Consider the following 17,338-nt stretch of genomic DNA (forward strand, 5'->3'; position numbering starts at 1 on the left):
CCCTGCAAACACCTGGATTTTAGCCCCTGGAGACTCATGATGGACTTCTGTGACACAAAACCCTAAGATAATAAAGTTGTGTTATTTTAAGCCACTGAGTTTATGGTAATTTATTATGGCAGCAGTAGAAACCTAATATACCGTGTTTATCTGATTACTGCAACTCTCTCTTATGCACTAAGAGACAAATTTTCAGAAGGCTTATAAAAAACTGACATAGAATAACTGCAAATTTTTTCCACGAAAATTTTTTATAAAAGTCACTTTTTAAATTAAAAAAATAGGTTTCCATTTTGTATAAGAAACCTGAGGCTAAAAAGGAGCCCTCTTTCCAAGGTTACAGAGCTCATTATTGGGACAATCAATGTTAATGACTAACTGGCTTATTCCTTCTGTAGAAATGTATGCTGACTTCCTTCCAATAAATGGAGTTTTCTAGTAAGTAATATTTTCCCTCTAATAATCAGCAAATTGAGAGAGGCACTTCATTTTGGTTCATATTTTTCAGAAATGGATAATTGAAAATCTTAGGAAAGAGGGTTATAGTTTGTGCAATATTTATTTCTTCTTAAAATCTCTACAATTAGTCTGCTTCCATTAAATTCTATGCCATTTATGAAACACAAACTATGACTTTTTCTATAATCAGTAGCATATGCATGTATGTATATTTAATTACCTACATACACGCAATATGTAATACATATTGTCCACACTGCCTTGAAAATTATAAAGTAAACTTCTTTAAAAAGTTCTCTTGGTAAAAAAATAAAAAGTAAAAAAAAAAAAAAAAAGTTCTCTTGGTTCTTAAATCAGGACACTTTGCCCTTTTTGGAATGGGTATCCTTCACCTTTCCAGGTTTGCACACACTAGGAAGCTACTTTTTCCGCTGGATAGAAAGCTGACACTGCTGCAGTAAAAAAAGAATCAGGTCAGAGATTAATTTCATGGAAGCCACAGTCATGTCAGCTAAACATGATCTGTTTGAGGTAGGTGAAAGATGTGAGATTACTCCGCTTGCTGTCCAAACTAAAATAAACAGGTCTTCCTTTTATATTCGGATTTTAAAACTTTCCTTCTTTCGTTTGAGACTTCTAATGTATCCTTGCATAAAGTTTCTGCAGATTTTAAACTACTGACACAATCTTTGTGCTGGAACATCTTCCAAATAAAACCCATTAAAGAAAAAAAGGTGATCACATGGTGGGATTCAAGCAGATATTAAAAATGATGTAATTAAAATTGTTGAAGTTGTAAAAGTTAGAAAACTAAAACTTGGAACTAAGTAAACAAAAGTTAGGTTTGCAGGAAAACAAAGTTTTCCTTAGTTTGACCTGAAGACACTGAATGTCCATTAAAGGGCAGAATGCTGGTGGATGTATCTTTGTTGATAAATATTAAAGGACGAATTTTAGAAAGGAAAGAAAGCAACAGCAAAGCAAAATTGTAAGTTGTGAGAAACCATAAATACATAATATTTATAAAGAATTTATACAGTATAAATTCATATGAATAAATACAGAGTGTACATGTATTTATCTTATGATGCAGAGAATAAAATGTGAATTTAAAGTTTTAATTTTAATTAATATTGAGTTCCTAGTGTCTCATGAGACACTGTGCATGAAGCACTAAGAGAAAGTATTTGGTAACTGTGTCATAAAAAATTATAGTTTCATGGTAGAGAGATATTCTTTGATCAATGTATTTAAAACATTTATTTTAAATATAATAGTAGCTTAAGTTCAGAAGCAAGTAATAATATTTTTATTTTAGAATAATTTTGTAAATACACCTCATTTTTCTAAATTTTTCATTTATCCTTGAATTAATATTAAAAGGGTCAACTTGAGGTTATTTTAAAAAATAGCTAGGCATTGTCCCATGGTAACATTCGTATATTCTTTGAATGGTGGAGAGTTTGAAGTGATTTATACACGCTTAAGCCAGTACCTCCCAAACTTCTATGTGTGTATGAGTCACTTGAGGATCTTATTAAAAGGCTAATTCTGACTCAGTAGGGCTGGGGTGAGGCCTAAGAATCTGCATTTCTAACATGCTCCAGATGATGAGGATGCTGCTTGTACATGGACCTCGCTTTGCATAAGAAGATCTAGAGTATTTTAAGGGATGATTAGAGAAAAACTATGCTTTTGGTTTTAGCATCTAATTTTCAGCTGAATTGAATAAACCAATGGATATCCTGTGAGAGAAGACCAGAAGGAGGAAGAATTTTTTTTAATTTATTTTTTATTTGACTCTTTAAAGAGTGCATATGAATCTTTATAAGAAGAAAAGTTCATAATGCTGGGTTACTTGTGTGCCATACAACTCATATTTATTATCTGTATATAGTGCCAAATAGTTTCAAACCTGACAAATCCTAAAAAGAATTTTTTCACCCTTTAATGATATTTCTTTGTTGTTTATGATGACTTAGATTTTACAAAGGGATACAAATTGCATGAACATTTATTTAGATGATTTTTAACACTTAAAAATTAATAATTATTACCAATTTATATTTATTGAATATCACTGGGTGTTTGGCTTTAAGTTTCACACTTTTAAAAAGATTAGACATGTATCTCTTTATAATGCACTGTAAGCTGTCTCTGTGATTACCTTTTTTAAAAGAGTTTCAATCAAACTGAATAAATGAGGTTATTAAGCAGATAAAATAGTTGATTAATAATGTTGATGACATTAATTGATTAGTGCTGAAAGAGATTATGTTTTCTCCTTAAGATGATAGGTTTTGAATTCCTTATAATAATTAGGAAACATAAAACTTGCAAATATATATTTAAATACATTTATTTAAATGAATGCTAGGAAATCTCTAAGTTTATTTCAATTGGAACTAAAAATGTTCCTGATATAAATGTAGATTGGGACTTTCTTCATGTAAATTCTGGCATCACTTGCCCATCCCCAAATCATGCGTCTTTTTTTCTAGCACATATGTGTTGGCACCGTATGAGCCTTAGATTTGTTCAGTGTCTGACATTTTCTAATACCTCCGTAAGTGAAGGATGATGCGGTTGCCTTTCATACTTGTTTTAGGTCATTATTCACCAAATGTACCACTTTTCCTTGTTATTCAGTGCATCTAATTTTACCCTTATCCTGGATTCAGTTATTGATTTTATTTCTATGATGGGAAAGAAATATCATTATGATAAAATAGAATTGTAAGAAAGTAGAATTGAAACAGTTTTCAAGGTCATTTCAAGCAATTTCATGTTAAAATACAAGAGTTATTCTTGTTATAAAATTATGAGCCTGGAAACTACTTCAAGTCTTTCTCCCATCCCTAAGCAGAAATATACTATAAGAAATGTCAAAGAAAATGAGTATCTATCTTATAGTTAAATATTTTCATGCAAGGGTACTCAACATTTTCCTTAACTATTTTTATAATAATACTTGTGTCAAGATGTCCTCACCTAAATCTCTCCTATTAAGATTTAACACAATTGCCTCTTCTATTTTTGAACTTGAAAATAGCAGGTCACCATTCTCTTTATAGTGACCCTTTGTCTTTTAGAACACTAATTTTACATTGTTCTCGGCTTTTTACTTAAGTTGGAAGAGCCAAGAAGAGAAAAAGATGTTTCTCCATATGCTGTACATTATTTTTCAGTCTTTTAGTCGTATTAATTTCTAACCTGTAAATTTCAAATAAAACTATTTTTTGAGAAGGTGTAGATGTGATATTTCAAACATTTATTTACAGACAAAGCAAAGGGACTGACATAAAAATGAACACCCCAAGCCAGTCAGAAGGAATGTCAGCCTTGATGCTGTGTTTGTGCTTACTAACTACCAACTCTGTGTATTGAGAATGTTTGGTGAAAAAACTGTATAAGATCAGACAGTCATAGATTTAAACTCTTACTCTCCCTTGTACTCACAATGTGACTCATCTTTCTGAAGTGCAGTTTTCTTATCTACAACAGAAAGATTATAATGACAGTTTATAGGGTGTATACAAGCATACCTCATTTTATTGAGCTTCACTTTATTGCCCTTTACAAATTTGCATTTTTTACAAATTGAGGGTTTCTGGCATCCCTGCATCAAGCAAGTCTATCAGCACCATTTTACCAACAGTCTTTTCTCATGTATTGTCTCTGTGTCACATTTTGGTAACTTTCACAATATTTCAAATTTTTTCATTATTATTATATTTGTTATGGTGATCTGTGATCAATAATCTTTGATGTTACTATTGTAATTATTGTGGGGCACCACAAACAGCACCTGTTGAAGATGGCAAACTTAATTGATAAATATGTGTGTTCTGACTGCTCTACTGATCAGCTGTTCCCCAGTCTCTGAGACATAACAATATTGAAATTATGCCAATTAATAATGCTACAACGGCCTCTAAGTGTTCAAGTGAAAGGAAGAGTTGCATGTCTCTCACATTAAAACAAAAGCTAGAAATGATTAAGCTTAGTGAGGAAGGCATATTAAATTCCAAGACAGATGGAAATCTAGGCCTCTTGCACCGAACAGTTAGCCAAGTTGTAAATGCAAAGGAAAAGTTCTGGAAGGAAATTAAAAGTGCTACTCCAGTGAACACATGAATGATTGGAAAGCAAAACAGCCTTATTGCTGATATGGAGAAAGTTTTAGTGGTCTGGATAGAAAATCAAACTAGCCACAACATTCCATTAAGCCAAATCTGAGTCCAGACCAAGGCGCTAACTTTCTTCAATTCTATGAAGGTTGAGAGAGGTAAGGAAGCTGCAGAAGTCTGAAACTAGCAGAGGTTATTCATGAGGTTTAAGGGAAGAAGCCGTCTCCATCACACAAAAGTGCAAGGTGAAGCAGCAAGTGTAGAAGTGCTGCTGCTGTTGTCCAGAAGATCTAGTTAAGATAAATTCATGAAGGTGGCTACACTAAACAACAGATTCTCAGTGTAGACTAAACAGTCTTCTATTGGAAAAAGATGCCATCTAGAACTTTCATAGCTAGAGAGGATTACGTTAATGCCTGGCTTCAAATCTTCAAAGGACTGGCTGACTCTCTTATTAGGGGCTAATGCAGCTGGTAACTTTAAGTTGAACCCAATGGTCATTTACCATTTTGAAAACCCTAGGTCCCTTAATAATTATGCTACCTCTACTCTGCCTGTGCTCTATAAATGGGACAACAAAGCCTGGATGACAGCACATCTGTTACCACATGGTTTACTGGATATTTTAAGCCCACTGTTGAGAACTACTGCTCAGAAAAAAAAAAAAAAAAAATCCTTTCAAAATATTACTGTTCATTGACAATGCACCTGTTCACCCAAGTGCAGAGAGATGGAGAAGGAGATTAATGTTGTTTTCATGCCTGCTGACACAACATCCATTCTGAAGCCCATGGATCAAGGAGTCATTCTGACTATCAAATTTTATGATTTAAGAAATACATTTCGTAAGGCTATAGGTACCACAGATATTCCTCTGATGGATCTGGGCAAACTAAACTGAAAACCTTCTGGAAAGGATGCACCATTCTAAATGCCATTAAGAATATTTGTGATTCATGGAAAGAGGTCAAAATATTAACATTGACAGGAGTTTGGAAGAATTGATTCCAACCTTCATGGATGACTTTGAGGGGGTCAGGACTTGAGTGGAGAAAGTAACTACAGATGTGGTGAAAATAGCAAGAGAACTGGAATTAGAAGTGGAGCCTGAAGATGGGACTGAGTTGCTGCCATCTCATGATAAAAGTTGAATGAAAGGAGTTTCTTCTTATGGATGAGCAAAGAAAGTGGTCTTTTGAGATAAATTTGCTCCTGGTGAAGATGCTGTGAAGATTCTTGAAATGACAACACAGGATTTAGAATGTTACACAAACTTAGTTGATAGAGCAGTGGCAGGGTTTGAGAGAATTAACTCCAATTTTGAAATAAGTTCTGTGAGTAAATTTATCAAATAGCACTGCATGCTACAGAGAAATCGTTTGTGAAAGATAGCACTAATAGATTGGCCAAATTTCATTGTTGTGTATTTTGAGAAGTTGCCACAGCCATTCCAATCTTCAGCAACTACCACCCTGATCAATCAACAGCCATCAACACTGAGCCAGGACCTTCCACCATCAAAAATATTATGACTCGCTGAAGGCTCAGATGATGGTTAATATTTTTTAACAATAAAGTCTTTTAAAATTAAGGTATGGGGGCTTCCCTGGTGGCGCAGTGGTTGGGAGTCTGCCTGCCAATGCAGGGGACACGGGTTCGAGCCCTGGTCTGGGAAGATCCCACATGCCGCGGAGCGGATAGGCCCGTGGGCCACAATTGCTGAGCCTGCGCGTCTGGAGCCTGTGCTCCGCAACGGGAGAGGCCGCGATAGTGGGGGGCCCGCGCACCGCGATGAAGAGTGGCCCCCACTTGCCGCAATTGGAGAAAGCCCTCGCACAGAAATGAAGACCCAACACAGCCATAAATAAATAAATAAATAAAATTTAAAAAAAATTAAGGTATGTACGTTGTTTTTTCAGACATAATGCTGTTGCACATTTAATAGACAGTGTAAACATAACTGTTATATACACTGGGAAACCAAAAACTTCGTGTGACTTGCTTTATTGCAGTGGTCTGGAACTGAACCTTCAATATCTCTGAGGTATGCCTGTATATGAAAGTGCCCAACACTGCCTGACACATACTAGGACAATATAAACATTAATTTATTTATTTTCTCTTGTATCGATCAAACAACTTTACGGGAGCTCCAAAGAGTCATACATCTGTGTTGGTATATGTATGAATCATACACACATGTAATCAATAATATATAAAAATTATTTTGTTTCTATTTACTCAGATAATAAAGATTATAATATTCCTCTAACTTACACGGATTACAGTAGGGACAGTTGTTGCATTGTTCTTTTCTTCCCCCTCTCACATCTTGTGAATATAGTGTAACTTTTGTTCTTCTCAGTCTGGTTTTCTTGACAATTTTAAAATTATTGGCATTTTTTTCAGACTTAAAATTTACAGTAAAACCTATAATTATACATAAAGTTTTGACATTTCAATTTTTTTTCACATACTAATCTCATTTTCATATTTCACAAGAATTATGAAATTCCTAAAATAATTTAATTCTTCCAGCTCTAAGAACTTGTACAAATAACTAAGGTAAATTGCATCTTTCTAGGTTTAATTCAGCTTAGCAGGCCCTTGTTTTACTTTTCTGCTGCTGTGTAACAATATTACCACAATCAAAGTGGCTTAAATTATCATATGTTTATTATCTCATATTTTCTGTGTTAGGAGTCGGGGCATGATTTAGGTGGATCTTCTACTTCAAGGTCTCTCAAACATGCAGTAAAAGTGTCAACAATAGCTGAGGTCTCATTTGAGGGTTAGATGGGGGAAGGATCTATTTCTAAACTCACAAGGTTATTGGCAGAATTCATTCCTTATGACTGCAGGACTGGCCTCAGTTTCTTGCTGGTTCCTGGAAGAACCTGTTGTCTGGAAGTTTCTGTCAATTCCTCGGTGCTGTTTTTAAATCCTTGCCACATAGGACTCACAACATGACCACCAGCAAGAAAGACAGTCTCCTAGGCAAGTCAGGTGTCACAATCTTATGTAAAGTAGTAATGTACACATCCCTTCACTTTGCTGCATCCTGTTGGTTAGAAGTTAGTCCCAGGTCATGTCTACACTCCACAGGAGAAGATTATGCAAGGGCATGACTATCTGGAGATGGATATTACAGAGGCCATCTTAGAATCTGTCTGCCACAGCCTCTGCAGTTCAAGATCTGCTCTTCAGTTGAACAAGTCAGAAACCTATTTATTAATCAGGCTTAGTTGAAACACTTAAATCTTATGAGGCTGAGTTAAGACATGAAATATGCTTCTATTTAATTAACTATAAATAGTTTTACTTTTCCAGGGACCATAATATTTGGATTCAGTTCATTTCAGTCCCTTCCAACATTTAGGTACATGGAAAATTTAATTAAAAGAAACTTTAGTGCTAGAAATAGGACAAAGGAATTTTCACAGTTCCGAGGGATGTTTCACTCTGAAAATGTGAGATTCTCACGGATTAGGACTTGTACCACTAAAATACAGTTTCTACAGTGACCTAATTGTGAGGATTGGCCAGTTCTGTACAATTATGTAGTGCTGAAATAACTAGGAAAAATTTTTTTCTTGCTCTACTTTTTCTGGTTACCACATCAAATGTTTCATGGATCATTTCATCAACATTTTTATTTCAACACATTTTCAAGTTGAAATCTGATTTCCTAGGTGTATTTGGACTCCAGGAGTCCCACCTGGATGGTCAGGGGAGCTTAACAGAGTTTTCCTTTTGTCATATACTATGAAAAGCCTTAGGGACTAGACTTTTAACCTTGTTCCCAGAAAGTCCCCATACTTGGATAAAAAGAAAAAGTAGGATTTTGTGTCCTTGTTATGAATTAAGTTCTACTCATCCCTCAGATTTTATCTCAGTTGTCCCTGTCTGTGATTATGTCTACATTATAGGGTCTTACAGCATTCATATGTCTCCTCTGTAGCATTTATCACAGTTGCAATTTTCCATTTGTATGGTTATTTAATAGATGCCTCTGTTACTTACTAGTTTTGGCCCAATGAAGGCAGAGACCATAAGGAAATTTGCTCACTTTCTGATCCCAAGTACCTAGCAAAATGCTTGGCACATAGTAGCCACTCAATAAATCATTGCAGAGTGAATGCATATGTGGGCATCTGGAACGACAGTTATCAGACTGAAAGCTCTCCCTGTGCCACGTGAGTGATGTTATCAAGCTGTAGGAAGCAACAGAGGGGCCCTGATTTGAAGCTGAAACCTGTGTTAAGGAAAAAGAGAATTCACAGTGACAATGGGCTCCTGGCTATGACTTAGCTATGGGGCTCTTTGATGTGCTCATTTTCAACTCTTTCTTATTTAACATTTTAAACACCTTGGCATTTACCAAGGTGTTGTTAGAAATGGCACTTGTTAAACTTTAGTATATTTTTGGATACCTTTAATATCTATTACATGTAAGGAATCATTCTGTTAATAGACAAAATCAACTAGACAAATAAAAATTAAAGCTGTGTGTAAGAGCATTTACAGTTATCACTTAACACTTTATTCTCTGGTTTGCAACATTAATTAATTGACTGATTTTGTGACTTTAACTTATTGAAAGAAGTTATTTTCATGATTTCTAGTATGAATTTTGCTCTTTTTTCCCCAAGTTTCTTATATTTCATCTATCCTTTGAACAATCATGTATTGAGCACCTCTTTTAAAACTAGATATTGTAGGGGCTTCCCTGGTGGCGCAGTGGTTGAGAATCTGCCTGCCAATGCAGGGGACACGGGTACGAGCCCTGGTCTGGGAAGATCCCACGTGCCGCGGAGCAACTAAGCCCGTGAGCCACAACTACTGAGCCTGCGCGTCTGGAGCCTGTGCTCCACAACAAGAGAGGCCGTGATAGTGAGAGGCCCGCGCACCGCGATGAAGAGTGGCCCCCACTCACCGCAACTAGAGAAAGCCCTCGCACAGAAACAAAGACCCAACACACCCAAAAATAAATAAATAAATAAATAAATTTATTTAAAAAAAAAACTAGATATTGTAGAATGTGATAGTGATAGAGATTAATGGGGAGAACAAACAGGAATTTTAATGTAGTATAATAAGAAATATGAACTTTATATAAGAATAATTAAGATTTCTGCATATAATACCATGATATAGCATATAAATGAGATACCAGCCCATAGTATAGCCAGAGACCAAAGTGGGAACATTCCCAGGAAAGGATTCCATTTAGAGGAGTTGCTTGAGGAAAATCTTAAAGAACCAATTACAAGTCAGCTGGGAGAAGAACAAAGGGGGAAGTGATTGATTTCCCAATTTTGCCTCATCTGTGTCTTACCAATTTTTTAATCCTCTAATGTAATTAATAAAGTGTCAATCAAACACTTTAATTGTTTTGAAATAATACTTTGAAATTGGCAGGGTAAATTTCTTCTTTTTTAAATATACAAGTAATATATTTTTAGGTATAAAAGTAAGGAAATAAAGGTAATATTTTGAGTAATGTTTTGTAATTTGATTTCTTTCATAAAAATGTATCGAACATCTTTTTCTTTCAGTAAATATTTTCATCAGCATTTGCTTGGCTGTATTGTGTTTCATTACATTGTTTATTTAGCGAATCCTTTTATGTTGGGTATTTAAATTGCTTACATTTTTTCATTATTATAAACAATATGGAAATAGTCATATCTTTGCTCAGCATAATTCGTAATTAATCCCTTTGTTAATATTTAAATTACTGGTTCAAAGGTATGTGATTTTAAGCTTTTGATGTATATTGACACATTTTCCTCACTTAACCCAACTTTATTTTATTTTAATTTTTTGAGGGAAACTATTGTATTATAGATTTATTTCTTATCCCATTTTATTAGTTCTAATATTTTCCAGTTTTTTAATTGAAGTATAGTTGATTTACAATATTCTATTAGTTTCAGGTATACAGCACAGTGATTTAGTATTTTTACAGCTCATACTCCATTAAAAGTTATTGCCAGATTATGGCTATAATTCCCTGTGCTATAAAATATATTCTTGTTGCTTATCTATTTTAAACATAGTAGTTTTTATCTCTTAATCCCATACCCCTAAGTTGCACCTCCTTCCCTCTCCCCTCTGGTAACCACTAGCTTGTTTTCTATATATGTGAGTCCATTTCTGTTTTGTTATAATCATTTGTTTGTTTTATTTTTTAGATTTCACATATGAGTGATAACATACCGTATCTGTCTTTCTCTGTCTGACTTATTTCAGTAAGCATAATGCACTCTAGGTCCATCCTTGTTGTTGCACATGGCAGAATTTCATTTTTTATGGCTGAGTAATATTCCATTGTGTGTGAGTGTGTATGTGTGTGTGTGTGTGTGTGTGTACAACATCTTCTTTATCCATTCATTTGTTGATGGGCACTTGGATTGCTTCCGTGTCTTGGCTATTGTAAATAGTGCCGCTGTGAACATTTGGGTGCATGTATCTTTTCCAATTAGTGTTTTCATTTTTTCCAGATATAGACCTAGGAGTGGAATTGCTAGATCATGTGGTAGCTTTATTTTTAGTTTTTTGAGGGACCACCATATTGTTTTCCATAGTGGCTGTACCAATTTACATTCCCACCAACAGTGTACAAGTGTTCCCTTTTCTCCACACCCTCTCCAACATTTGTTATTTGTAGACTTTTTGATGATATCCATTCTGACAAGTGTGAGGTGATAACTTGATTTGATTTCCATCTTTTCATGTGCCTGTTAGCCATCTGTATGTCTTCTTTGAAAAAATGTCTATCCAGGTCTTCTGCCAATTTTTTTATTGAGTTGTATGTTTATTTGATATTGAGTTATATGAGCTGTTTATATATTTTTGGATATTAACTCCTTGTTGGTCATATCATTTGCAAATATTTTCTCCCATTCCATAAGTTGTCGTTTTGTTTTGTCAATGGTTTTCTTTGCCATGAAAGATTTTAAGTTTAATTATGCCCCATTTGTTTATTTTTGCCTATATTTCTTTTGTCTTAGGAGATAGAGCCAAGAAAATATTGCTACAATTTATGTCAAAGAGTTCTGCCTATGTTCTCTTCTGGGAATTTTATGGTTTCAGGTCTTATATTTAGGTCTTTAAAAGAACAATTTTTGGGCTTCCCTGGTGGCGCAGTGGTTGGGAGTCTGCCTGCCAATGCAGGGGACGCAGGTTCGTGCCCTGGTCTGGGAGGATCCCGCGTGCCGCGGAGCAACTGGGCCCGTGAGCCACAATTGCTGGGCCTGCGCGTCTGGAGCCTGTGCTCGGCAGGGAGGGGCCGGCGATGGTGAGGGGCCCGCGCACCGCGATGAAGAGTGGCCCCCACTTGCCACAACTAGAGAAGGCCCTCGCACAGAAACGAAGACCCAACACAGCCATACATACATACATACATACATACATAAAAAGAATGTAAGCAGACAAGAATAGCATTAAAAAAAAAAAAAAAAAAAAAAAGAACAATTTTTTTTTTTTTTAATTTATTTTTTGCTGTGTTGGGTCTTCGTTTCTGTGCGAGGGCTTTCTCCAGTTGCAGCGAGCGGGGGCCACTCTTCATCGCGGTGCACCGGCCTCTCACTGTCGCGGCCTGCCCCGTTGCGGAGCACAGGCTCCAGACGCGCAGGCTCAGTAGTTGTGGCTCACGGGCTTAGTTGCTCCGCGGCACGTGGGATCTTCCCAGACCAGGGCTCGTACCCGTGTCCCCTGCATTGGCAGGCAGATTCTCAACCACTGCGCCACCAGGGAAGCCCAAAAGAACAATTTTTAAAATATAATTTTTTTCTCTAAGCTTTCTACCCTGGAACTTTTTCTGAGAAATTTTCTAAAGCTTTTCAAATTTGCATGTTTTAAAGTTTTTTTTTTAATATAAATTTATTTATTTTATTTATTTTATTTTTGGCTGTGTTGGGTCTTCGTTGCTGCACATGGTCTTTCTTTAGTTGCAGCGAGCGGGGGCTACTCTTCCTTGGGTGCGCTGGCTTCTCATTGTGGTTGCTTCTCTTGCTGCGGTGTGCAGGCTCTAGGCGTGCAGGCTTCAGTAGTTGTGGCTCACTGGCTCTAGAGGACAGGCTCAGTAGTTGTGGCACACAGGCTTAGTTGCTCCGCGACATGTGGGATCTTCCTGGACCAGAGCTCAAACCTGTGTCCCCTGCATTGGCAGGCGGATTCCCAACCACTGCGCCACCAGGGAAGCCCTTGAATTTGCATGTTTTAAAAAACATACTTTGATTCTTCATTATTCTGTGATAATCAAGTACACTAAATATAAGTTGTGTTAAGGAAGACAGAATATAAGAAATAACTCTTCATGTATTTCTGAACACCAGTCCATAGATAATGTTTACACTAGTTAGAATTGGAAAAATATAAGTATAGGGAAATCACCATTTACTAAATGCTTGAAACATGAAAGCAATGAAGTCTTGAAGGCCTGACCTAGTGACTCACCACTGGACGATACTCTCCCATGGATTCACTGGTATTTAGTGACAATAACCTAATGGTGAAAGTATTTATATGTCACTTAAGGGCTTTCCCTGACATTTTCATTTAAGGCCCTTTTTGATAGTACTTGCAATGAACTAGTAAGATAGAATGGGTATTTTTATGTTGACTTTTTTTACAGACAAGAAAACTGAAGCTCAGATTAGTTAAATGTCTGATTCAGCAAATAATGATGATAATGATAATAATCCTATTTTGAGCATTTATGATGTAACTGATGCTGTGCTAACAACTTGCTAGATATTGTCTCATTTAATCCTTTTAACAGCTCCATAAGATAGCTACTATTATTGTCATGATCTACACACCAGAAGCATGAATGTTGAAGAGGTGTAATGACTTGCCTGAATGGTAAAAGCTTGTGCTCTTAAATACTACATTTATCTCAGGCTTCTAAGTTCAACATCATTATTTTCACTTGCAGTCAGTAAATTTGGGGGTATATTTTGACAACTTATTGGCACTTACCTCTTTATAGTAAAAGCTATTTTGAAAGCATGGACCTGAATATGTCCCTAATGAAGTTAGATGTTTAGAATATATTGGGTTGGCCAAAAAGTTCCTCCGGGCTTTTCTGTAACATCTTACAGAAAAACCTGGGCTAACATTTTGGCCAACCCAATAATAGGCTGTGAAGTTGTCGAGCAACTTATCAGTAAACAAGAAATAGGATTCAATATTTTCTTAAAAAATAAAAATATTTTCAGGTTGTAAATCAGAACTTACAATATTGGTGTATAAACATCGTTCATAAGATGTCATATCTATATGGGAAGCATGTGATATTTTTGAGAATCTTGCTGAAACAAGACAAATATAATAGGATATTTGTGAATTCAAACACAATTCATGTAAAGAGAGATTGCAGGCTCTGTGGGAGACCACTGATGCTTGCTTGACATAGCAGGTGGCCTTATCCTGAAACTACATTCCGTATATGTTGAAGTAATATTTTTATAAATTAACATAATTTGTGTGTGGAGAGCAAGAATATGATAGCAGTTTTGAGTCTTTTTTGAGGTCCTTCTGAGTTTCTCCATAGGCATATATCAACGTTGACAACCTTATTTATCTTTTACCAACAATAGGGAGTTTATATCCATCTAGCATGGATGCTCCTTTTATAAGTTCAGCTGAGTTAGTCTGTCAACCATATTTACTTTCTGATTTCCAAATTAGCAGGATTTAGAACCACATGCCTTACAATAGAAGCAGAAATACATTAAAAAATAATTCATGAAAATGAATCAGTTAAGGAATCTCTAATTAATATAATAATCCAATAGTACTATAACTGAAATAGTTTGTTTTTAAGAAACCACTGGTGACTGTTTCTAAAAACTTTGTGATGTTTGAAATTATTTTATAAGAAGAGAATTCTCCAGACCCTTTCAGTGGAGGCAGAGGCAGAGCACAAGCTTATCCAGTGCTGCCTGGGGCACTCCCAGAGACCCCAGGGTTCTAGTGCATCTTAGTGTCTGGTCTAGTATTTCACAGTAAGTGGCACATGTACCACTAATAGTACACAAGATGATTTTACATTACATAAAGATTAACATGTCTATTTTAATAGTCATACATTTATTACAATACTTATTAGAACCAATGTGGCTAGTACATCTAACTCATATTTTATAGACTTGATTAGCTAGATGAAGCTATATTTTTTGAAAAACTGGGTTATACATGTAAAAATATTTGTAAATAATATTATAGATTATACATATTACAAAGATAATATTTCAATTAAGATAAAAATATATTATTTAATACATAGTACATGGAGATGGTTATATATCCAGCAGAACATCAGTGAACCCCCTGTTTATATTATATGCAAGAGTAAATTTCAGAATAACTAAAGACTTAAATGTAAAAAATAAAACAAAAAAGTCTTGATCGAAAACCTAGAAAACTATATGTAAAGCCTAGTGGTGAGGAACTTCCTAAGACTGAAAATCTAAAATTTATTTTTTAAAAAGATGGACACAGTCATATTCATATATATATAAATCTATGAGACAATAAATAATACCACAAACAAAGTAAAAAGGAAAACAAAAGCAAAGAGAAAAACATACTGTATTTAATAAAAGTCTAGATTTGGTCAGATGTGTGTATGCATTTGTGTAAAACTCATGTTTATGTGTGGATGGGTTATACAATTAAAATATTTTTCAGATATATAATAAGTAGTATTTGATTATGTTTAAAATAATAAAGCTTAAATTATTAAAATATTTCTTTTTCTGTTACACTAAATGATTTCTTTTTTAAATGTCCCCTTTTTATCTTGCTTGCATTATAAATACATTCAGCAAATTGCTTATTCATGGAAAACTTGGACATAAACTTCAGTTTGGTCACATTGACCGATGACCATGACCTTTGAAAGGATCTATTTTCCGTTAATGAGCTTTTACTGGGCTTGTCTCTCACAGTGATAATTAGCCCATTCTCCCTGTGTCACCGAAAGTTAAAATTGAAAGTTTTACTCAATGACATTAACCATCAAAAATAAAATAGGAGGCTTAGAACATATTGTGGCATAAAAGTTTATTTAAACTGAGGTCAGAATTTATAATTAATTATTTCTTTAGAATGCAATCTTTTTTTTATTAAGTAGGTTTTATTTTTAATGTCATCATTAAATGGTTTTGAAGCATATTAATAGCCTAAAGTATTACGTCAATCATTTCATGCTCTTTTCTAAAATATCAGCTTATTCCTCTCCAGTATGTTCAAAGGAGTTTTGTACAGGCTTGAAAAGAGTTTATATATGCATACATATTTTTTGCATGACTTTAATAGAAATAGTGATTAAAATCTTTATTTTGATAAAGGGTCATTTAGAATGAAACTGGAATAGAAAGCAGCATACTATCTGGCTACTTGGTTACGAGTCACAGTGATGGCATCTTACTGCTCAAATTTAAAACTGTAAACCAGCGGTCCCCAGCCTTTCTGGCGCCAGGCACCGGTTTCGTGGAAGACAGTTTTTCCACGGATGGGGTGTTTGGGGGGTGGGGGGGGATGGTTGGTTCAGGCGGTAACGCGAGCGATGGGGGGGATGGTTCAGGCAGTAATGCGAGCGATGGGTTCAGGTGGTAACGCGAGCGCTGGGGAGCGCTGGGGAGCGCTGGGGAGCGCTGGGGAGCAGCAGATGAAGCTTCGCTCGCTCGCCCGCCGCTCACCTCCTACTGTGCGGCCTGGTTCCTAACACGCCGCAGACTCGTAGCAGTCCGTGGACCGGGGATCGGAGACCCCTGTTGTAAACAAATCTTCATAAAGCTAGTCAACAATGGTATATACATTGCATCCCCTTATACGAGCTCTGAAATATATGTGTATGTGTGTAAATGTTTGGCATATTCATTAATAATTATAAAACGCTAAAAGCTAAGATGTGACCATTATTTTCTCCAAATAGTTATCAAGCTATTCTTGTGACTGTTAATGCATCATTTCCCCCCAGTAAACCTGCTTCTTTTCCTCAATATTCTGTCTTGGTGACTGACACCATCTACCTACTTTCTAGAGCTAGAACTCTAATAATCAAATCATTGGCCTTCCCTACCCTCTAATCCTCCCCTCCCCACGACTCTAACCACCAAAGCAGTCAAATCATGCAGATACTATTTCCTGAATATTTCTGAATTCCTTCCCTTTCTCTCCATTCCTCATACCATCCCCAGAGTTCAGCCTCTTTTCAAAGAAACCTGGATTTCTATAAAATTTTTCATTCAGTTTCTGGGGCTTGCCTCAAATCCTGTGCCCTGCTAACATAAACTTTGCAAAATGCCAATATGATCAAGAGCCTTTTGTGTAAAATTCAGCTCTGACCTACAGTGTTATTTGTTATAAAGTACAGCTTCCTTATTTGGGCAGTCAGACATTGTAAATGTATTTTTTGCCTTCCTATCTCTGTCTTCTCTCTTCATTTTGCTGTGAGTGCCTTTGCCTCCAGCTACATGAATAGAGCTGCAGTTTCTTAAGTATAGCCTCCTTTCATCCTCTAAGCTTTACACATGCTGTCCCTTTGCCTGGCTTAAGTGTCCTTCTCACACTAAGTTCTCACAGTGGCTTGTGTACAACACCTTCCCACAATTAGAAAGCAGAGCTGTGATTGTGGTTCCTTGTTTGTTTTCCTCAACACTCTCTAAGCAACTGGAGGACAGGACTGGGTCTTGTCTGATTTTATCTCTAACACTTGATTCTCATGGTAAATG

The 17,338-nt window shown here is 35.8% G+C and overlaps 1 protein-coding gene and 1 long non-coding RNA gene across 15 annotated transcripts in view; both read left to right on the forward strand.

Moving 5' to 3' along the window:
• Positions 1-17,338, forward strand: part of TRDN (triadin) — a 376,317-nt gene that overhangs the window by 14,633 nt on the left and 344,346 nt on the right. The gene's annotated exons all lie outside the window — the stretch shown is intronic.
• LOC309667017 lies at positions 4-11,721 on the forward strand. The gene is made up of 2 exons (XR_014267479.1): positions 4-6,181; positions 6,488-11,721. It is a non-coding gene; the product is annotated as an uncharacterized lncRNA (long non-coding RNA).

The sequence above is a fragment of the Balaenoptera physalus genome (assembly GCF_965194825.1).
Source record: "Balaenoptera physalus genome assembly, chromosome: 9".
In the NCBI taxonomy this organism is placed as follows: domain Eukaryota; kingdom Metazoa; phylum Chordata; class Mammalia; order Artiodactyla; family Balaenopteridae; genus Balaenoptera; species Balaenoptera physalus.